This window comes from Triturus cristatus, chromosome 4_2 (genome assembly GCF_964204655.1).
Source record: "Triturus cristatus chromosome 4_2, aTriCri1.1, whole genome shotgun sequence".
NCBI lineage: Eukaryota > Metazoa > Chordata > Amphibia > Caudata > Salamandridae > Triturus > Triturus cristatus.
In genome coordinates this window covers 949,942,020-949,965,212 of record NC_140586.1, presented here as the reverse complement: position 1 = coordinate 949,965,212, position 23,193 = coordinate 949,942,020, and the positions used below count along the sequence as shown (strand labels likewise).

Genomic DNA, 23,193 nt, shown 5'->3' with positions numbered 1-23,193 from the left:
ATGAAACTTAGAAGAGGGGCCTGTGAACTGTGTTTGGGAGAACCAAAGACCTATTTGAGGAATTATCAGTGTCAGCTTTTTGAGATTGGCAGTAAACCAGTTTTGCTCTTAGTATAGATGGTTTACAACCACTGCAATGGATGTGACAAGTGCTGCTGGCAAAGGGTATATTTCTAAGGTATTTCCCTCAGTGTGGGTTCTCTCACGTCGAGGGGCGTCCATCTTACATTCAAGTGTTTCTGACATTCAGAACAGTGATAAGGATTTGGCACAGGACTCATTCTTTCAAGTTCATTGAAATTAATTTTCTGAATAAATCTTTTCTGGCATTCAGAACACTAAGACACTTTTTCTTTATAACATGGCTCTTCCAACTGGATCTTTACATGCCTTCATAACACTCATACATTTATTTTAGCTAGTATGGGCTTTTACATGTGGAGTGAGAATTATTTTATAACTAAAGCTTCTCTGGAATTCAGAGCACCGAAAAGGTTCTTCCCCCAGTGTGAGTTCTCTCATGAACAGTAAGATGACTTTTCCGACTAAAGGTTTTCTGGCATTCAAGGCACTGATAAGGTTTTTCCCCAGTGTGAGTTCTCTGATGTACAATAAGACTGGTTTTATAACTGAACTTTTTTAGGCATTCAGAGCACTGATGAGGTTTTTGCCCAGTATGGGTTTGTTCATGGTGAGTGAGACTAGCTCTATCACTAAAGTTTTTGTGACATTCAGAGCACTTATATGGTTTCTCCCCCGTGTGAGTTCTCTCATGGAAAATAAGACCAGTTTTCAGCCTATATCTTTTCTGGCATTCAGAGCAGTGATATGGTTTTTCCCCGGTGTGGGTTCTCTCATGTACAGTGAGAAGGTATTTACGACTAAAGTTTTTTTGGCATTCAGAGCACTGATGGGATTTCTGCCCAGTATGGGTTAACTCATGCCGGGTGAGAATGTTTTTCCGACTGAAGGTTTTTTGGCATTCAGAGCACTTATGAGGTTTTTGCCCAGTATGTGTTCTCTCATGTCGAGTGAGATCGGATTTACATTGGTAACTATTTAGGCATTCAGAGCACTGATAAGGTTTCAGTTTAGTGTGAGTTCTCTCATGTTGACTGAGAAGGGTTTTACAAATGAAGCTTCTCTGACATTCAGAGCAATGAAAAGGTTTTTCCCCAGTATGTATTCTCTCATGTCTAGTAAGGCTGAATTTACATAGGAAACCTTTGTGGCATTCAGAGCACTTATGAGGTTTTTCCCCAGTGTGAGTTCTCACATGTCGATTCAGATGGTGTTTGCGAGTGAAGCGTTTCTGGCATTCAGAGCACTGATGAAGTTTTTCCCCAGTGTGAGTTTTCTCATGCTGACTGAGACTGGATTGACAACTAAAGGTCTTCTCACATTCAGAGCATGTATGAGACTTCTTTTTGATGCTAATATCTCCAAGTTCGGCTTTGTCTTGTATACATTCCATTATGAGATAAGATTTCTTTCTGGAGTTAATATCTCCAAGCTGGAATTTTTCTAGCAGACACGCCATAAGACAAGACTAAATCTTATTCAGCATGTGTTTAGCATCACCCACTCAAATGTGCTGCACTTGTTCAACTTAACACTTGTGGACACTTATTTAGCCAAAGATCACTTCTCTGTGGTGTTCACAGTTTATAACCTCTGTAGGCAACCTAATTCACCCTACAACCTTAATATCAGCAGCCCCAGGTACTTATGGGGAAGCCTCTCATGGGATTATTGCCTCTTCATTACATCCATGTGGATTCTCTAACCCTTTTCTCATACTAATTTAAGAGTTAATAAGGCTCTGATGGGTCTTTGGTTGGTGTTCAGTATTTCAAACCTAGGTACATATTCACATAATGTACTGGCATGAACATTTAGAATACTCTTGTGTAGGAGTAGCAGCACATTGTTTCTTGTCACCCTCATTACAGATGTCTTCTATGTCTGTATACAAGACTACAATGAGGATGTTAAGGATTTTGCAGGTCTTGCCTGGTAATACATACCCGAGGTCACTTCTAATGGGTAAGAATGGTAGTGGACATGTGGACCCGGACTACAAGCATTAGGTCATTGGTCACAGTGGTGCATTTATTTTCCCTTAGTCTCCTTCCCTTTGTCCCAGATATACCCACGTCGCTAGTTCGTAACTAGCAGATATCTTAGTCCTAACCTGACTACCTGGTCTTTTAAGCAGCTTCATTAACACTTTATAAGTGATGAAAAAATATTTGTTGATTTAAAGACAATTCACTGGATATTGTGCTCAAGTGTTCCATTTGCTGAGGTCTGTTATAAACTCTTCAAGTCCCACTTGTTCTGTGTGTATTATCTTCTCTTGGATCAGATAGAACTTTAGACCGATGCTTGCCCTCTCTGCTTCAGACAGATGGTGTTCCTGCCCTGGGTTAGCATCACCAGGGCATTCTTCATATACCATTAGAGCAGCAGGAAATCTATTTAGAGAAACTGCTTTCACATTCTTTATTTTACTCTAATTCAAGTTCCTCATCACATCTTTTTCCTGGATACTTTTCTCTTGTTGGAGTTCTGAAGCAACTTTAATTCTTTAGCATCGGTCCTTTAATAGTTTTCAATTATTTGCTTATTACTGATCACCATTTTGTCTTCTATGCCCACTCTTCAATCACCTGTGGATTTAAAACCAGAGATTGTTAAAGAATGCAAACTGGCACAAAGGAATAACATTTATTAACTAATACAGACATCCAGAGTCTGAGTACATTTTGAGAGAGGGATGAGAGGGCTCTAGGCAATTTCGATATAGAAAGCTTGAGAACACTGAAACACTAGATTGAGGAAGTCTAAAGATGGAAAGTCAGATGAACAGTTTTGTGCACATCAGTAAGCTATTCAAGTGTCTAATCAAAACTTCCTCCCACTCACTGTGCGGGTTACCTCTTCGCACAACTCCCCAAACCAGGCAAGCAATATCTCAAAGAACAAGCATACACACCCACATAGGAGTCTCCCCTTCCCAGCACCACAAACAATGCTACTTCACCCGGGCAAGCATGTGCTAACAACTTCGAGTCGACAAGAGACACGATAAGACAAGAATTATGGAATATCATGACCAACCTTAAGCTGGCAGTTGAAATAACTACTGCTTAGGAAACTAGGAGACCGCATAATCTCCAACCACCACAAACACAGAGTATCAAGCACACCTAGATGGATCTCTATGCCTTTGCCAAACACAACTATCTGCCTCAACAGGACAACAAACCAGATGTTAGAGGTGGACATTGATGACCTTTGCCAATCTTACATAACATACCCTCACCACACACTATAGCTATAAATTCTTCTCTGGAGCAACAAATCATAGCTTCTACTATAAACCTCTCAAAAGTAAGACAGATCACCTTCATCCCAGGTAATCAAGACAGAAAAAGAGAGCCTAAAAAGACACTGAAACGCTTACTGCACAACTGCAATCAGCAATTAAATATGCCAAAGACATAGCCAACCCCATCCGGTCACATCCAGGGGTATGGAATTTAATAAAATATCTACTTGTCCAAGGGGCAGGTTGCTTCATAAATCTAATTGTCCTTTAGTGCCATGAAGTGTGGCAACAAATTATGGCAGCAAACGTATTATATAAGAGCTCTGATATAGCCTCTCTGATTATTCTAGGGCTCATACCATAGTAGTTTTTGAATACTTGTGATCCCCTTATATTGCCAAATTCTGCAGATCTACATACTGGGGCTGAAGGTAGTGGTAAGCAATAGTTCTAGGGTTAGAAAGCACTTTTGAGTCTGTGCAAAGCTACTAACTCACATATTTTAAGGGTTTTCAACAACTCTTCTCTGATCTTTTCCCATACTGAGAAATGTTGGAAATGTACTCCTGACAATGGCAGACGTAAACCTTCTTCCAGAGTTGGGGAAAAAAGTGGCTGGAGGGAAAATCAACTTTCAAACACTCAGATGTTCGCATGAGCAAAGATACACATGCATATTTGCTCATGCCAAAATGCAGTTCACAAATATTTTCTAGGGGTACTATTTTATGTCCTACTTCTGTAAATTCTTGGGAATTCACGAAAGCTGTATAGCTGCACTTAATGCAAGGACATATATCATGGGTGCACTTTTGAGACTGTTTAATAATTGGTTCCCTAATTTGGTCAGGTGTTGACCATGACGTTTTAAGTTTATTAAAATGTCTCTCTCTCTGTATCGGCTGGCATCACTGTGAGTGACAGCATTTTGCTCTTTCGCAAGGAGCATTTCAGCACACAGTAGTTTGACTCAATGTCAGTAACTACTGTGGCAGTGTATACTATTTGAGACCCCAAAAAATTGTTGCTTTTGCCAAAATTTGTTATAATGGTGAAGGCCCGGCAACTCCCACACCAATAAGGTTTTACAAAAACCGTGGCAAAACAATTCGCACATTGACAAAACTAAAAAAGCGGACCAGCTATTTCAGACCAATTGGCTTTGATGATGCTTGTTTAGTTTTTTTTCCCATAATCTTACTGAAACTGGTTACACTGATTTCCCATAATGAATAGTTTTGGGAAATACTAGCATGCATCAACACATTACTAAATGATGCTGTAGCTGCAAAGAAATGGTACCTGAATTTTAAACAGTAGTTTAGCAAAATGTTTTTTTTCTGCTTTCATTTTTTTATGAGCATTTTATTTTGAAAGCAAATGCAGGACTTATCCTTTTTGGCTAAAGTTCCCTAAACTTTTTGCTTTCCACCCAGACCGTTTTCCTGACACAGAGTTGCCAATTTAGATGCTTTGGGTACTTTGCCACTGCCGATCAGTGCAAAGTACAAGTGTTCCCTGTGTAAAATGTAATGGTAATTGGTTGGCCATGATTGGTATGTTTGCCTTACTAATAAAGTGATGTGCACTGTGTGTGCCAGGGCTAGTAATGCAAAGGTGCGTGGAGAAGAGAACTCAGGCCTGTAGTGTAGGGCCTGCCCGCAGTTTAAGTTAGCATGTTGTCCTGACAAGTGCAACCACTTGTCAGGCCTTACTTTCCCTTTTGCGTACACAGTGGGCACCCCTGTGGTAGGTCCCGGGTAACCCCTGGGCACAGTGCAGTGTAAGTAAAAGGCAGGACATATACCGAGGTGTGTGTTATGTCCTGACAGTGAAAAACACTCCATTTCGTTTTTCACTGGTGAAAGGCCATCCTGCCCATTGGACAGAATGGGGGAGGCTGGGAATTGTGTTTGTTAGCCTAGTTTCCCATAGGTTTATAATGGAGAGGTGAAGTTTAGTATGTATGAACTCACAGAGTCATAACACATCTTTCTATGAAAGTGAAAGTGGTTTTGTCACTGGGTGTTCAGAAGCCACTCTTTTAGAAAGTGGCTTGAGTTTTGTGCTTTAGGCATTTCTGGGTGTCTCTGCTGAATGTGGTTTGACTGTCTGGATCTCAGAGGTGAGAGGAGCTGGGAGAGGTCTTGACCCAGGGAGGGGTTGAGATGGCACCAGGCTGCCCTGCATCTGGAGAGTAGGGGGGAGGAGAAACCCGGGAGATGAAAAGGCCTGGGTTGCTGCTATAAAACAACTGACCCATCTCCTGCTAAGTGATTAAGGATCCAGGCTCCCAGTATCAAAGGGAGAAAGGGGACACTGGGAGGGAAACACCCAGAACTGATTTAGGCAGGGGTCAGGGACCCCTGAGCACAACGAACTTTAAAGACATTTAGGGGTATAACTATGAGAGCTGAGACCCCTGAATGTTTGAATAGAAATGGATTGAGACTGAAAAGGCTTGGACTCATTTTGTGGTCAAAAGTAACCTCTGCTAAGGAAGGGACAACTGAAAAGACTGCTGGGAAGTACCAACCCTTGCTTCCTGATCTGGTCTGCAGTTTTAACCAAGGAAGAGGCTGGTTGGACTGTGTTTTGTGCGCTGGGTCCCCCTGCTTGAAGAAGACTATGCTTTGTGCTGTGTCTTGTTACCCCAAGGGCCCGAGGTGAGCTGGCTCCCTGTTTGGAAACACAGGAACATAAAAGTTTCCGGAGAAGTTTCAAGCAACGCGGTGGGTGCATGTTGTGGCAGCTTGAGACCCTTGGAAGGTGTGCCCTGTGATCTTGGACACACGGAGAAGCAAGACTCGGACGCGCTGGGTGCGTGTCGTGGTGCACAGCAGGCGTTGGTGAAGAGCACCTGGTCAGCCTGTGCACCGGAGGTGAAGGGAGTTTCGGACGCGCAGTGTGCGTGTCATGGTGCACAGGAGGCGTTGGTGAGGAACGCTTGGGAAACTTGTGCATCGGAAGTGGAGTGAGTCTCGGGCGCGCAGGGTGCGTGTCGGGGTGCACCGGAGGCGCTGGTGAAGAGAACCTGGTCATCGAGTGCCCTGGAGGCGAAGTGAGGCTCGGACACGGTGAGCGTGTCGTGGTGCGGCCGAAGGGGTTGGTGAAGAGCGCCTGGATATCGGGGCACCGGAGTTGGAGTAAGTCTCAGTGAAGCAGTGTGCGTGCTATGGTGCAACCTGGGACTGTGGAGGTGATCGGCTGATCATCGTGTGCACCGAAAGAAGGTGAGTCTCTACATCACGGGGTGTGTGTCTTGGTGCCAATTGAGACCGCAGGAAGGAGTGCCTGGTGAGCGTGCTTACAATACGTAGTATCTACTAAGTAGAATCTTTACCCTGTTGGAAACTTTCTCCGTAGAACCAAAAAATGTGAGGATCAGAATGGACACATGCAGTCAACTGTCATCTGCACAGAACTACTCTTCAGTGCAAAGATGTATAAGGTGCTCAATACCTACACACCTATGATGTATTAAGAGCACATGAGTTTTGTAATAATACCCATTAGCTAGATACAGGCTGTACAAAACTAGGTAGAAACGTAATATGGTAACTACTCACCACTGTGTAAACAATAAAACAAACTAACATACTTTGAGAGATGTCATCAGTGATGTCATCAATTATGTCATTTGAGATGTCATCAGTATTGTCACAAATTATGTAACAGAACATGTCATGAATGTTGTAATATGTGAGGTCATAAGCAGTACATGATGGGGGCACACACGTTATAGTTAGCTGTGCTAACTATAACTGGTGAATTTCGGTGTTTTTTTAAGTGTTCAAAAGATCTGTTTTTGTTTAAAAAAAGACAATTCAGAAACCTTTGCGGAGTGAACTGGCCCAAAGGGAAAAAAGTGAATTTCCCAAAAAGAATGCTCTATTACATATCTACACACACACAAACTACATTTTTTAATGAACACATTTTTATGAAAATTAGCAACTTGAGTTCGTAAAGATTGTAGATATTACATTTCAATGCACATAAAGCTTTACTGAAATTAATTGCCAGAAGCGTTATTCAACTTGAACATTAAGTGACACAGTTACACAATAACAGGGTGCAGCCCCTCCAAGTTGATGAATTGATGAAATGCATTGATCAGGAAAATAAATACCACAAAGCAGTTTTCACCGGTACTGCCAGAGCTGCAGGAAACCATTTTTGAAGAAAATATCAGCTAGCAGGAACATGCAGTTATGAGAAATTCTGATGTGATTACAGGACGCAAAAACCTGTATCAGCTGTAGTGCAGGATGTGGACACCACAAAGGACTGCAGAATAACTTGTGACCAAACTTTAGAGTTGTGCCAGAGGCGGTAAGTCTTGAAAAAGCGGTTTATTTTTTCCTATAACTACAGTCCCTGTGCAGACATACAAGGCCAGGAAACTACAGCAACTGACTAGCCTAAGGGCAGAAGCTATTTATGTACACACAATGGAGATGGAGCATGCGCTGCAGTAGAGCAGAGGAAAAAAAAAAACACATAGGGAAATAAACACCTACCAAACAGAAAGTGGAGGGAGAATTGAGAGTGAAAGCACAGTAAATGGCGATAGAGGGTGAAGAATGCCTTATAAAGGAAATCTAAGTTTTAAACAAGCTATACATAATTGTATTACAACAGAGAGGTTTTAAACAGAGGGACACACAGAACAGAGCAGATGAATTTTTAGAGACAGGACGCAACATGCTTGGTGAAGGTATCCATAGTTATAAAACTGCCAAGTTTCTCAGGTCCTGGCGTGATGTGTTATGCCAATTCTGTTTTTTCTTTTCTTTCTAGGAGTTATAGTCTTGTTTTTTCATAAGAAAACCAAGACTTTAAGGACTGGGAAGCAAAGCAGGGGTGCACAGTTTGTTTGGTAGTTGGTCTCGTGCTGCCTTCATGATTTTCTCCTCCAGCATCAAGTATCCCAGGGTTGTTGGAGTCATCTTCGTCATCACTAACTCACGTTCTCCTCCTAGTAGAGCCTTGAAATATGATGATTTGCGAGTGATGGTGTGCTCATCTCACCAGGCCGTAGTCATGGTGCCATGGACATCAGTGATCACATAAAGCGGAGGGGCTCAGTCTGTATCATCCTTGTGATTAATCTTCGACTTGGCAAGTACCAGATCGCCTTGTTGGAGCTTCGACAACTTGGCTGCACAGCGATTGTCAGCATAATATTTTATACATTTTTGGCATCCTCATCCTTTTGTTGAATTTGACATGATATTCATGAGTTTGGACCCTCCATACAGTAGGGTGGATGTCCACAAAGGCAGCAGAAGAGGAAGAAAAAAGACAATGCAAGTGGAGACGTACAGTTCATCGTTGAAAAAGATTCCCCGGTTTCTAACTGATTTATTGGGTTGGGAGAGAGGAACTAGACAGTGTCTAAAGCTTTGGTGCTATTCTGACATAGCCAATTGTTTGTCAACCATTTCTGTATGTGTTGAAGGCAATGACACAGTTACCTTTTTTCTCTAGTTCTTTTGGGATTTTAATGTGTATTATGGTATTGTCAGCATGCGTGGTAGCCACTGCTGGTGTTGTCGAGGATAGAAGGGAGTGGAGCCATTGTAGGTGAAGAGAGTTGGTCTGAGAGATGAACCCTCAGAAACATCACTGGTCATTGCAGTTACTTAAATGCGATCTGAGCCACTGGAGTCAAACACATTTGAGCCCAAAAGAGGTCTAAAGCGGAGAAGAGAGAATGATGTGGTTGTCTGTATATAAAGCTGCGAAAAGGACTAGGAGGATCAATATGCAGCTTTCACTGTAGTCCCTTGCAGAGAGGGATGCTTTATGAAAATTAGAGTTGTGCTGTTCCTGAATAAACTAGAGTGTAGCAATATACATAAGACAGTAGGCTATAGAGTCAAAGACATGGGAATCCATTTCTTTGGAATATAATGCTCTCACACACCCAGTTGGGTGTCATGCTTCTTCATTAGCCTGCTCCTCCTCTGGCCGGTGCTGCAATGCCAGACGGGCTCCCACTGAGGGGCACTTTGGCGGGGATCTTTCTCCAAATAGCCGTTTGGTGCCGTGGGGGTGAGGGGCTTAGCGAGTGTAGATGAATTAGTGGTGTGTGATGTTTATGTGAATTAAAACAGGGTTGGGAGTACCAGCAAAAATAATTTAATTGTGGGGTCTCCTACTCTGATTAAAATAAAAAGGAAAGGCGCAATGCTAAGTTAATGTCTCAGGTGTAGTGCTCTTCCATGTGGTTGGTCAACAGGTTTCTCGCCTCTTCTATAAGTCTAGAGGTGATTCGTCAGGACCAAACGTAAAAAAACTATCTACACTAAGGTGGACCGTAATGACAATCATGAACTAATGTTTGAAATTTATGCCACCATGACTTACTCTGTCTAATGACTGGTAGTACTGGTTTTACCTATTATGGAGAGAAAATCATATTAATGCATAATATCACTGTAAAACACTACTGTCCTATTCCCTGTGTGTCTAAATCACAGCACACGGTGGTGAGGTGTTACAAGCATATATACACCAGGTGCCAAATATTGTTGTGGTCGCATTATTTCTCATGTGTGTGGTGATCATAACAGTATTAAAAACCAAAAGACTGCAGAAAGAGCACAAGAGTCACCCTATTTGGGATATACTATTGTTTCATCAATCCCGGCAGGTCAAGATATGAGGAACTTCCCCATATATTAGAAGGGTATACAGATGAAAGGAACAGTTAAGAACTGCCAGATTGCAAAATTAATAGCGCTTTAATTAAATTGGAGGATTTGATATGTGGGCCTCCTTCAAATGTATAGTAACATGCTCCTCCATCACGTTATCTGTTACATGGAGAAATGAACATCATTCAAGGGGGTGAAGAGAGTTGGTCTGAGAGATGAACCCTCAGAAACATTACTGGTCATTGCAGTTAGTTAAATGAAATCCGAGCCACTGGAGTCAAACACATCTGAGCCCCAAAGAGGTCTAAAGCGGAGAAGAGAGAATGATGTGGTTGTCTGTATATAAAGTGGACTAGGAGGATCAATATGCAGCTTTTACTATTGTACCTGGCAGAGAGGGATGCTTACCTGAGGTTCAATAGTATAGTTGTAATACTTCTTTGGTGCCTGATGACTGGCTAGAAGTCACTAAGACACTTGCAGGATTTTAGTAATACTGATGTAGGCCAGAAATCAGTCTATATTTGGCAAGGACATTCAGGTCACTGGCAGGTGTCTTTACAAGAGGTTTAATTATAATAGCATGTACGTCTGGGATGTTTCCTACCAACAGAGATGTTTTGACAAATATGGTGATGATTGTCACTGAGGCATATTGGTCATGTTTAATGGTTTTGGCACTGCAGGTTTTTGAACAGGTTGTAACATGTTTTACTTTATTGATAATTTTATTTACAAATGCTTTCAACTAGTGTGGCAGAGGAATCCCAGCAGGAGCTTCGGTCTGCAAGGACAATTATCTCATTCTGGCGGATATGGGACATTTATATTAGCGAGCATATTAATGATCTTGCCATTGGAAAACTTCAAGTCAAATATGTAAAACCAGGATCTGAGGTAGATTTCTTTCTACAAACGTCCCTCAGAACATGGGTGGAGCCTAGATCCAGCAGAGACCTAAGAGCCTTAGATGTACAACGTTTATACTTTCTAGCCCCCGTGCCTACCAAATCCACATTCAAATTGATATTGAAATCACCACACATGATAAGCGGGTGTGGCCATAAGGATAACTCAAAGTTTAGCCACACAAACACCGCTGGGTCATCTAAGACTGACCCATATACTGAACAAAGTGTAAAACCCTCTTTAAAGAAATAACACTGAGCGATGACCCTTGGGAACATGCCCCTGCCTTTCCACGCCAAAATTGCCACCCCCGTTTACGTGCTCCTTGTGAAGTACTACCTACCACTTGGTACCCTAAAGTCTCTAACAGTGTCTTCCAAGACCCCTCAATGTGTGTCTCTTGCACACATGACGCCTGCCTTGAGATAAAGCATATCAAGGGCTACCCTACGCGTTTTCATGGGGTCATTTAACCCACAATGTTAATAGTTGCAATCCGCAAATTACTCATTCATAAATGTGTGAAAAGCCAATTGTCACCCCCCTTGTGCATGACTGTCCCTGTCTACTTTGATGACCTCCCCTGCCCCACCCAACCCCTCCCCAACACACCCTACGGCACCCACCCCCTGACCACCCCCACCACAAACAAGCAAATAGGTCAGATCTGACCCTGTTGATGCCACCAACTCCACGTTCCCCGAAGTGCCCCCAGGCTCCAACCCTCATGTAAAAACCAGGGCAGAAAAAAAAGACAAACGAAGGAAAAGGAAGATTAGGTGGTAAAGATAATATAAGTAAGTAAGTAAGAAGAAGAAAAAAGACCCCCCTTCTTAACGTCCATAGACTGCCGGCTGCAGAAATCCTTAGAGTTAACATTATGTGAAACGTTTCATTCTAATCCTGGCAACATGGACCCCCCTTTGATCTCCTTCAGATACTCTTGGGTCTTAATTTAAGACGTAAAAATCTGCACCTTCCCATTAGAGATGACTTAAGACGGGCCGGATGTAATAGATATGCCTCACTAACTAGACCCTGAAAGGATGAGATGAGCTGGCGTAGTCGCCATCGCCTTTCCCCAATAGTGTGGCAAACGTCTGGGCGGACAAAGAACATATGCACCTCATAGGTGCGCTTGCCTTCTGCTTTGTTGAATATGGCTTACCGGAGTAGGAAGTTACCCAAGAAAAATAAAACTACCCGAGGACATTCAGGTTGTCCTGCCATTTGGTTTTTTCTTAGCTGAATTGGAAAACAATGAGCTTGCTGCACCTCAGCGTCCCAGTTCCACTGAGGTAAGTCAGGAAAAACTCCCTTTAGAAGTCCCACCATAATACATCTGATAACACTCCCCTCAATGTTTTCTGCTAGACCCAGAAACCTTAGAATGTTTTGGTGCCTTTGGTTCTCGAATTCCTCATAATGTGCCTCCTTATGCATTTAGAGTTTCCCACCTTTCCCCTCTGTTACTCCGGCCCTTTCCTCCACAAGGGTCACTCTCGCCTTCATTTCTGAGCAAGTTTTACTGATTTTCCAAATTGACCCTTGCAATTTTCCAACCAGGCCTCCCCTTGCATTTGCTTTAAGGTGGAGTAAATAAGTTCAATAGAGGGAGGTCTTTTGGATCGGGGAGATTGCCCGAGCAGACTTGTGTGAAGCTTTTTCCTCCCCCGTCCTCACTGTAAACCTGATGGGTAGTAGAATAGTCCCATCTTACTTTGCCGGCAGTGCTGGTATCTGTGTCTTGGCCGGTTAAGCTTGTCCTGGTCTTCTTTCTCCATTTTTGAGTAGCAATTTTGTCAGGGACTACCCCCAGGGTATCAGTCCATCATTTTTCAGCTCCACATAAAGTATATGCAAGGCTAGGCTATTTTTATTTATTTCCCTAGATCTTTTGCAGGGTAGTCAAATAGAGAAATATCCCACGGTCACGTGAGACCATAACCCGTTGGTATTACAAGTCCCTCATCTAGATAAGTTGGGTCAGTCGCGGGGTTGGTCTTTTGAACGGGCTGTTACTGGATGATGCATACCTCAATTATATGCAGGAATGGATTCTAGTTTTTATGTTAAAAAAAAAAACATGGGTAGTGCTCCCGTTGGGATAATCTGGGATGCCTTTAAATATGGGGTTCAAGGCGAGACTGACCGGTACAGCTGGGCCCGTCAAAAAAGAGAGAGACTCCTTCTGGGTGACCTCTATAAAAGGCTGTCACTCGCAGAAGCTATGGTTAGGGAAACAGTGGCCTGGGGTATGGAGACTCAGACGGCACAGCTGAAAGTGGCTGTGGCTAAAGCAGCAACAGTGAGTCTTTGGACAAAGAAGGCTGCAGACAAATTTCTGGCACAGAAATATACATTTTACGAATATAGTGAGGGGTGGGTCATCTCTTGGCGGTGTGGACCAGGCAGCAAATATTCCAGTCCCATATTCAGGAAGTTCAAGACCCTGTGTCAGGAATAGTCTCGGATCCAGAACGAATAAGGGCTGCCTTTTAGAGATTGTACCAAGATATATACAGAGGATGTGGGAGGGGAGTCTGAGGACTTGATAAGATATCTGAACTCAGTGATGATGGGGAATATAGGAGGAAGACCAGGAATATTTAGGTCAACCAATCACTGTGGAGGAAATAGTTAGCATCCTCCACCCTCGCAGCTGGAACGGATCTCATTCTGGAAGAGTTCTATAAGATTTTGTCCCCCTGCCTCAATAGGTACCTGCTGGAACTTTTGCTGATAGTACAGGAAGGGGAGGCGCCACATGGGTCTTGGGCCTTAATAAATATTGTGGTATTCCCAAAATAAGGTAAGTCTCCATTAGAACTAGGCTCATACCAGCCGATTACAATAATGAACAATGACTCTAAAATCTACTCCAAGATCTTGGCTATAAGGCTTTCTGGAACAATTAGCAAAATTGTGTCTCCTTGGCAACACAGCTTTGTTCCGGATCGAGGATCAACTGACCACGTCAGGCGGGTAATCACACTTTTCGGCTCAGCAGCAGCAGTGAAGGCGACTCCATGGCTTCAATACACTTGGATGTTGAAAAAGCATTTGACAGGGTCTCCTGGCACGGTCTCTGGTGTTTTTTTTTTTTTTTTAAACCTTTATTTTCAAAAATCTGGACACAGCTATTCAGCCGACAACCCGGAGGTTCGGCAGCTTCGATAAAAAGGAACAGAGACGCGTCCACAGTACAGTGAAGGAGAAGTGCAAAGATTCCATTTTTTAAATAAACACAAAACACACAACAACCCCCAGCAAGGCAAGAACACTTAATGCCCATGGTGATAGCCCCCCCGGGGAGGCAGGACCCCAATCATCTACCATTTACAGTACTGTGAAAAGAGGAAGAAGGGGGACAGCAGAGGCCAAAGAAGTCCATTAACCGTACTGAGCTGGAAAGAAGGTTAGGAGGAAAGCTGTTCCTCGGGGGGGGATCCAAATCAGGGGCAAGACAAATTCCCCCCCTGTATTGATTCCACCGCCCCCAGATGGCATGCCACTTCCGAGGGCGGCCTCTAGCGCAATATACCGTCTTCTCCCTTAGCATACTCCAGTCCATATTTTCTTTCCACGCGGTCAATGTGGGGGGCCCCACGGATCCCCACAATCGCGCTATATCTCTCTTAGCGACCATGTTACCCCGAGTCACCCATTGGGTCTGCGCCGCATTATGATCAGTGGGCCCCCAGACATTCAGGAGACAACACCGCGCTTCCGGCTGCATAGCAATGCCCGTCACCTCCCCCATCACTGCATGGACTCAACTCCAGAATTCAGTGATGACACCACATTCCCAAATGATATGCAGGAAAGTACCCACCATACCACATCCCCTCCTGCATAGGCCGTCCTCCGAGAATCCCATGTGAACCAGCCTTGGCCCCGTCACATACACTCGATGCAGTATTTTAAGCTGCACCAGCCTCAGACGCGACGGGATCGCAACCTCCTTAGGAGAGGAAACAGCAGACTGCCAATCCTCGTCATCCAACTCGAGGCCATCCCTAGACCACTGGTCCCTCAATCCCAGAAGCATATCCGCCCGGACGTTGATCAGTTTCTTATAGATGAGCGAGATCGTGCTCTCGGGCATATGGCCATCAAGGACCGGGTCCTCCAAAGGAGAGGACTCAGGCACCTTCTCACCCTCTATGAGGACTGATCGGAGGGCGTGACGCACCTGAATATAGCGGAAAAACTCAGATGGCCCCAGCTCATACTCCTTCTGCAACTCTTCAAAGGACTTCACCCTCCCCTTAATCAGGACATCTCCGACCCTGGAGATGCCGATCAAGTCCCATTTGTCAAAGCCTTTTGTGTGCCAAAGCGTACCCAGTCTCTCAGATTCAAACAGCGGGGTAGCGAGGGTGAGCCTATCCTTCCAGCCCAGCGAGTCAGTTGCCATCTTCCACACACGCACCGCCACACCAGTGGGCCCCGTGAGGGACGAGTCCAGGGACCGCGAATACAACGCCCTGTAATAGTTACCACCACGCAGCAACCACCTGTCCATGGCATACCCAGGGCTGAGGGCAGGGCCATAAAACCCATGATTAATCGCACTCAGCTGGGTGGCCCAATAGTACCGTCGGATGTCTGGAAGCGCAATACCCCCGTCGTACCATGGAAGCGTCAACTTTGCAATAGCTATTCGCGGCCGCCCGTCCCACAGCAACGTTCGTTGGAGGCCTTCGACCTCCCGAAAGTAGTTGGCCGGTACCCAATCCAAAGTATTCTGCAGTGCGTAGAGGAACCGGGGGAAGAGACATCATTTTGAACAGGGCCGCGCGCCCAACGAGGGAGAGCGGCAGCCTCCGCCAGCCCTCCACATCCCGCCTCAGGCGCGCTAGGGGGGGGAGCAGGTTCCTCTCATATCGCACGGCAGAGTCCATGGAGATAAAGATCCCCAGATACACGAAGCCCTGCTGAGCAACCTGGATCGAACAAGTTCGAGGGATCGGTGGAACCTCGCCACTAAGAACATATAAATACGATTTACTCCAGTTGATAACGAGACCAGAGTTCCTACCGAAAGATGTGAGTACGTCACAGACCACTATAAGTGATTTCTTGGGTGAGGCAAGATACAACAGGATGTCATCAGCATAGAGCGATATACGGTCCTCGTGTTCAGGCGACCATCTAAGTCCCCGTATATCCGGGTGCCAGCGCATCCACGCAGCCAGCGGCTCAAGGGCGAGGGCAAACAACAATGGCGACAGGGGACAACCTTGCCGAGTACCCCTCCCAAGCTGAAACGGAGTCGACGCCCGGCCATTTACCACCACACTCGCGAGAGGGCCCTCATACAGCAACCTCACCCAGCTCACAAAACCGTGGCCAAAGCCGAACTTGGTCAACACGGCCCACAAATATGCCCATTCCACCGTGTCAAAGGCCATCGTGGCATCGAGAGACGCCACAATAGCTGGTTCACGCAGCGTGCCTGCCCTGGCGATTACACCATGAAGGCGCCGAAGATTTAACGCTGTGTTACGGTGCGGGATGAATCCGGATTGATCCGGGTGGACCAAGTCACCGAGTACCCTAATCAACTGGGCCGCCAGGATTTTAGCCAGAATTTTCGGCTCTGCGTTAAGGAGTGAGATAGGCCTATATGAGGCGCACTTATCTCGGGGTTTGCCCTCTTTGTGTATAACCACAATCGTCGCCAGTCGCTGATCCAACGGGAGGGCCCCACTCCCCCGCGCCTCCACGAACATGGCGCGCAGGTGAGGGGCAACCCTATCCGGAAACAGCTTGTACAGGTCGACCGGCAAGCCGTTCGGACCCGAGGCCTTGCCCGAGTTCAACGCGCGGATAGCCCCCGCCACCTCATCGACCGTTATGTCACCATCTAGATCGTCCCTATCTATATCAGAGAGACAGGGCAATGCGATATCACGCAGGAGGTCACGCGAGTCCTCGGGCGGCCTGTCCGACACTGAGGCATAAACCATACGGAAATAGTCCGAGAAACACTGCACAATCCTCTCAGGTTCCACAATCACCTCTCCCCCCTCTCCCGTCAACTCCGGCACTACTCTATTGACCCGTTCTTTTTTGTCCAGCCAAGCCAGGAGTTTCCCGGCCTTGTCACCAACATCATACAGACGGCCCTGCTGTTCCCTACCGAGGGTCTTAGCGGCATTCGTCACCAGGTCCTTATACTCGGATTGCTTCAAGCACAGCTCATGCAGTGAGGCCTCTGTAACCTCCTCCTCCAGCGCTCCCTCCAAAGCCGCGATCTCCTCCTCAACCTGCAAAACCTCGCCATCTCTCCGCCGCTTGGCAGCCACTACAAGGGATTAAATGCTTCCCACAGCGACACTGCCGAGTCCACGGATCCCTGATTGTCCTTGAAAAAATTATCTACTGTCTTTACCAGCGCGCTGTGCATCTTGGGGTCTCGGAAATACCAAGGGTTGATAGGGGCCACCCTTCCCCCTCCCTCTCGACCCAGATCCAGCCTGACCCACACCGGCGAATGGTCAGATATACCACGCGCCATGTGCCTGGCCTCAGACACCAATGAGGCATGCGCAGCCAGAGTGAGTAGGTAGTCAATCCTGGAAAGGCTACCATGCGCCCCGGAGTGGAAAGTGTATTGGCTCTGTGTGGGGTGCCGGAGCCTCCAGCAGTCTATCAGGCCAAGCGTATCTAGAAAGTCTGGAAGCCACTTCTGAGCCCCCCCCCAGTGTCTCTGGGCGGGTATCTATCCAGCAGGCCGGAGCCAACAGCGTTGAAATCACCTCCCACTACAAGCATACCCCCCGGGAGATCCAGCAGGGCCCTACCCAGATCTGTGAACGTGGAGGCCTGCAGGGCCGGCGGGACATAAACCGAAACTAAAACCAAAGTACTTCCTTCCCACCGCCCCGCCACCGCCACAAACCTCCCCCTATCATCAACAATGGTGGAGTCCACCTCAAATGGTAGCGAGGCTCTGACTAGGATGCCCACACCCCTGGACCCAGAGGAGAATCCCGAATGAGCTATGAATGTATAACCCTTCCTATTCAGGGCATAGCACGTATTACCTATAAGATGCGTCTCCTGCAGCAGGGCAACATCCAGCAATGACCGTTTCAAGAATTGCAAAACAATCCCACGCTTAATGCGATCCCCCAAACCATTAACATTCCAGCTTATAACACTTAAACCCCTACCCCCCATCCCCAAACGTAAAGAGGCCCACCCCACACCCGAAGAGCCACCATGGAACAGTCCTGGAAATAATCACTATGCCTTGCGGAAACAAACCCCCCCCCCCAACAACAAACCTAAAATCCCGGAAACCCCCCCACCCTGCACCAGCTTACAAAGCCCCCCCAACTTGCAGTGTGCCTGTCGCCCTACCAAACCCAAAATCTACAAAAAGTACCCTAAGGGAGGAAAGTCCTCCCACAACCTCCGTATTTACTGCAAGTCATTATCTGAAGTCAGTCCGAGTCAGTCCGGTTCCGAAGACATCAACCTTGTTCATCCCGGCCACTGTCCCAGTCTACGGCAGTGTCCTCTTCCGTGCGTCGTCGAGGCAGAGCGTCCAGCCATTCATCCGCCATGGCAGGCGACTCAAAGAAGAATGTTCGGTCTTCAAACACCACACGTAGTCTGGCAGGGAAGAGCATGGCGTATTTCAGTTCCCTCTCCCGAAGCCTCCTCTTCACCCCCAGGAAGCCCTGCCGCTGCCTCTGCACCTGCTGGGTGAAGTCAGGATAGAAATTCACCGACGCGTTCTGGAAGGGGACCGGGCCCGTTACCCTCGAGGCCTGCAGGATAGCGTCCCGGTCTCGAAAATGAAAGAGCCGGGCGACGATCGGCCTCGGTGTGGCTCCCACCTTGGGCCGCCCACCCGGCACTCTATGGGCCCGCTCAACTGCGAAGAACTTCCCTAGACCCTTAGGCGGTCTCTGGTTTTTGATCAAGCAGATTTGTTTAAGGGCCAGGTTTTAAATGGCCTTGAAAACCTATCAGCAGATCAAGGCTAGGATTTCCATTATGGAAGGCTAGTCGGAACTTATAAAAATACAGTGAGGTACTAGACAGGGATGTCCCTCTTCTCCCTTGTTATTTGCCTTGTATATTGATGCTATGATAAGGTGGATAGTAAAAAAATAGGTTTATTCAGCTTATTCGGTCGCATGATTGGGAAACAAAAATACTGGTCTACGCCGATGACTTGGCAGTAGTTACTACAGATCCCAGGGAAGCATTAAGAGAAATTAGCATTTTGGCAGATTTTTGGGATATCCATTAAATCAGGATAAGAACCAAATTGTTAAAAAAAAAAAAACAGAGTGGAATGGGAGGATTGGCGTGTGGTAGAGGGGCTACCTATTTGGGGGTAAAAATCACAGTTGACGTAGATAAAATTATACATCCAAATTTATATCCATTAATAAAAAGTACAATAGTAGAATTTGTCAGAATAAATAACTTACAAATGTCTTTAATAGGTAGAATCAATTTGATCAAGATGATTTTTTTTTGCCTAAAATACTCTACTTTTTAGGGCCATCCCTCTTGAAGTAGGGAACCAATGGTTTAAGGCTATTGATGGGGCAATCTCTCGATTTTTGTGGGCTTATACTGGGCCTATAAGGTTGCTGAAATATCGGACCCTCCTGATAAAGTGCAGGCAGTTAGCGGTACCTAATATAACAACCTACTACTGGTCCACTGCCCTGCAACAGATGTCTATTTTATTGGGGATAAAAGGAGAGGCTTATCAAAGTCCTAATCCCGTACAAGCTTCTGATAGGGGATGCGGCATGGGGTGTACTTTGGAGGCAGCTTTGGTATGGGTACTATAAAAAAAATTAGATTTAAGACCCTCCGTTGTTTGTTTAAAATATGGGCCGCGGTCCGGAAGAAAGTAGGGCTGGGTTGGCTGAACTTTTACACTGCATTACACAAAAACTTTAATCTCCCAGTAATTTGTTGGGACTCCTATATGAATTGTTTGAAACCCTACGGCACAGGTTTAATCTGGGGCATGACACGTTTTTTAAAATATCTTCAGCTCTGTGATTTTTTTACTGAAAAAAGAAGGAGGGGCAAAGGTATTTCTAAGGTTGAACGAGTCCTGATTAGAGCCCACAACTTATATTACTGGGGATTACTAATGAATCAGTCCCTAGCCAGGCACAGGCATTTCTGTTTACTGTAATGATGGATTTTCGGCTAAGCTTGGCTACGGCATGGCAAGACCTCTCTACCCATCGGTCCAACAATGGCTCGCTCGTCTAATGACTACTTATCATACGGAAATGGCAGTATATGCAAAAAAAAAGGTGAGGGGGCTAGGAAGAAAGGGTCAAGGGTGTGGGCACCTCTGACGGGTAGGTGGCTACACTCGAAGAGGGATAGTAGAGCACCTTACTATGCACTATAAAATGTGGAAATGGGGGTCAATTGGGTAACTTTTTCCGCAGGTTTCTTCTGCGTGGGAAAGATAGGAATATATTTATAAATGTTTGATCTGTGTAGAAGACGTGACATGAATTAATCTTAAGAATGGACTGTCCACTATAAAATGTGCAATAAAGATATGTTTAAAAGAAAAAAGGAAAACAAGTCATTCTCAAAGCTGTTGTGAAGGTAACCCATGAAACTTAGAAGAGGGGCCTGTGAACTGTGCTTGGGAGAACCAAAGACCTATTTGAGGAATTATCAGTGTCAGCTTTTTGAGATTGGCAGTAAACCAGTTTTGCTCTTAGTATAGATGGTTTACAACCACTGCAATGGATGTGACAAGTGCTGCTGGCAAAGGGTATATTTCTAAGGTATTTCACTCAGTGTGGGTTCTCTCACGTCAAGGGGCGTCCATCTTACATTCAAGTGCTGCTGGCAAAGGGTATATTTTTAAGGTATTTCACTCAGTGTGGGTTCTCTCACGTCGAGGGGCGTCCAGCTTACATTCAAGTGTTTCTGACATTCAGAACAGTGATAAGGATTTAGCACTGGACGCATTCTTTCAAGTTCATTGAAATTAATTTTATGAATAAATCTTTTCTGGCATTCAAAACACTAAGACACTTTTCCTTTATAACATGGCTCTTCCAACTGAATCTTTACAAACCTTCATAACACTCATACATTTATTTTAGCTAGTATGGGCTTTTACATGTGGAGTGAGAATTATTTTATAACTAAAGCTTCTCTGGAATTCAGAGCACCGAAAAGGTTCTTCCCCCATTGTGTGTTCTCTCATGAACAGTAAGATGACTTTTCCGACTAAAGGTTTTCTGGCATCCAAGGCACTGATAAGGTTTTTCCCCAGTGTGAGTTCTCTGATGTACAATAAGACTGGTTTTATAACTGAACTTTTTAGGCATTCAGAGCACTGATGAGGTTTTTGCCCAGTATGGGTTTGTTCATGGTGAGTGAGACTAGCTCTATCACTAAAGTTTTTGTGACATTCAGAGCACTTATATGGTTTCTCCCCCGTGTGAGTTCTCTCATGGAAAATAAGACCAGCTTTCAGCCTATATCTTTTCTGGCATTCAGAGCAGTGATATGGTTTTTCCCCGGTGTGGGTTCTCTCATGTTGAGTGAGAAGGTATTTACGACTAAAGTTTTTTGGGCATTCAGAGCACTGATGGGATTTCTGCCCAGTATGGGTTAACTCATGCCGGGTGAGAATGCTTTTCCGACTGAAGGTTTTTTGGCATTCAGAGCACTTATGAGGTTTTTGCCCAGTATGTGTTTTCTCATGGTGTGTGAGATCGGATTTACATTGGTAACTATTTAGGCATTCAGGGCACTGATAAGGTTTCTGTCCAGTGTGAGTTCTCTCATGTTGACTGAGAAGGGTTTTATTATTGAAGCTTCTCTGACATTCAGAGCAATGAAAAGGTTTTTCCCCAGTATGTATTCTCTCATGTTGAATAAGGCTGAATTTACATAGGAAACCTTTGTGGCATTCAGAGCACTTATGAGGTTTTTCCCCAGTGTGAGTTCTCACATGTCGAGTCAGATGGGGTTTGTGAGTGAAGCGTTTCTGGCATTCAGAGCACTGATGAAGCTTTTCCCCAGTGTGAGTTCTCTCATGCCGACTGAGACTGGATTGCAAACTAAAGGTCTTCTCACATTCAGAGCATGTATGAGACTTCTTTTTGCTGCTAATATCTTCAAGTTCAGTTTTGTCTAGTAAACATTCCATTATGAGATAAGATTTCTTTCTGGAGTTAATATCTCCAAGCTGGAATTTTTCTAGCAGACACGCCATAAGACAAGACTAAATCTTATTCCGCATGCGTTTAGCATCACCCACTCAAATGCGCTGCACTTGTTCAACTTAACACTTGGGACACTTATTTAGCCAAATATCACTTCTCTGTGGAGTTCACAGTTTATAACCTCTGTAGGCAACCTAATTCACCCTACAACCTTCATATCAGCAGCCCCTGGTACTTATGGGGAAGCCCCTCATGGGATTATTGCCTCTTCATTACATCCATGTGGATTATCTAACCCTTTTCTCATACTTATTTATGAGTTAATGAAGCACTGATTATGTCTTTGGTTGGGGTTCAGTATTTCAAAGCTAGGTACATATTCACATAATGTATTGGCATGAACATTCAGAATACTATTGTGTATCAGTAGCAGCACATTGTTTCTTGTCACCCTTCTTACGGATGTCTTCTATGTCTGTATACAAGACTACAATGAGGATGTTAAGGATTTTGCAGGTCTTGCCCGGAAACAAGTAACTGAGGTCGCATCTAATGGGCAAGAATGGTAGTGGACATGTGGACCCGGACTACAAGCAATAGGTCATTGGTCACAGAGGTGCATTTATTTTCCCTTTATTCTCCTTCTTCCCAGATTTACCTACATCGTTAGTTTGTAACTAGAAGATATCTTAGTCCTAACCTGACTACCTGTCTTTTAAGCTGCTTCTTTTACACTGTATAAGTGATGAACAGAAATTAGTTTTTGATTTAAAGACAATTCACTGGATATGGTGCTCAAGTGTTCCATTTGCTGAGGTCTCTAATAAACTCTTCAAGCCCCACTTGTTCGGTGTGTATTATCTTCTCTTGGATTGGATAGAACTTTAGACCGATGCTTGTCCTCTCTGCTTCAGACAGATGGTGTTCCTGCCCTGGGTTAGCATCTCCAGGGCATTCTTCATATACCATTAGAGCAGCAGCAAATCTATTTAGAGAAACTGCTTTCACATTCTTTATTTTACTCTAATCCAAGTTCCTCACCACATCTTTTTCCTGGATGCTTTTCTCTTGTTGGAGCTCTGAAGCA

General features: G+C 45.0%; 1 pseudogene; it reads right to left on the bottom strand.

Moving 5' to 3' along the window:
• Window positions 1-414: 414 nt before the first annotated feature.
• LOC146839067 (uncharacterized) lies at window positions 415-22,156 on the bottom strand (annotated as a pseudogene).
• Window positions 22,157-23,193: the final 1,037 nt, after the last annotated feature.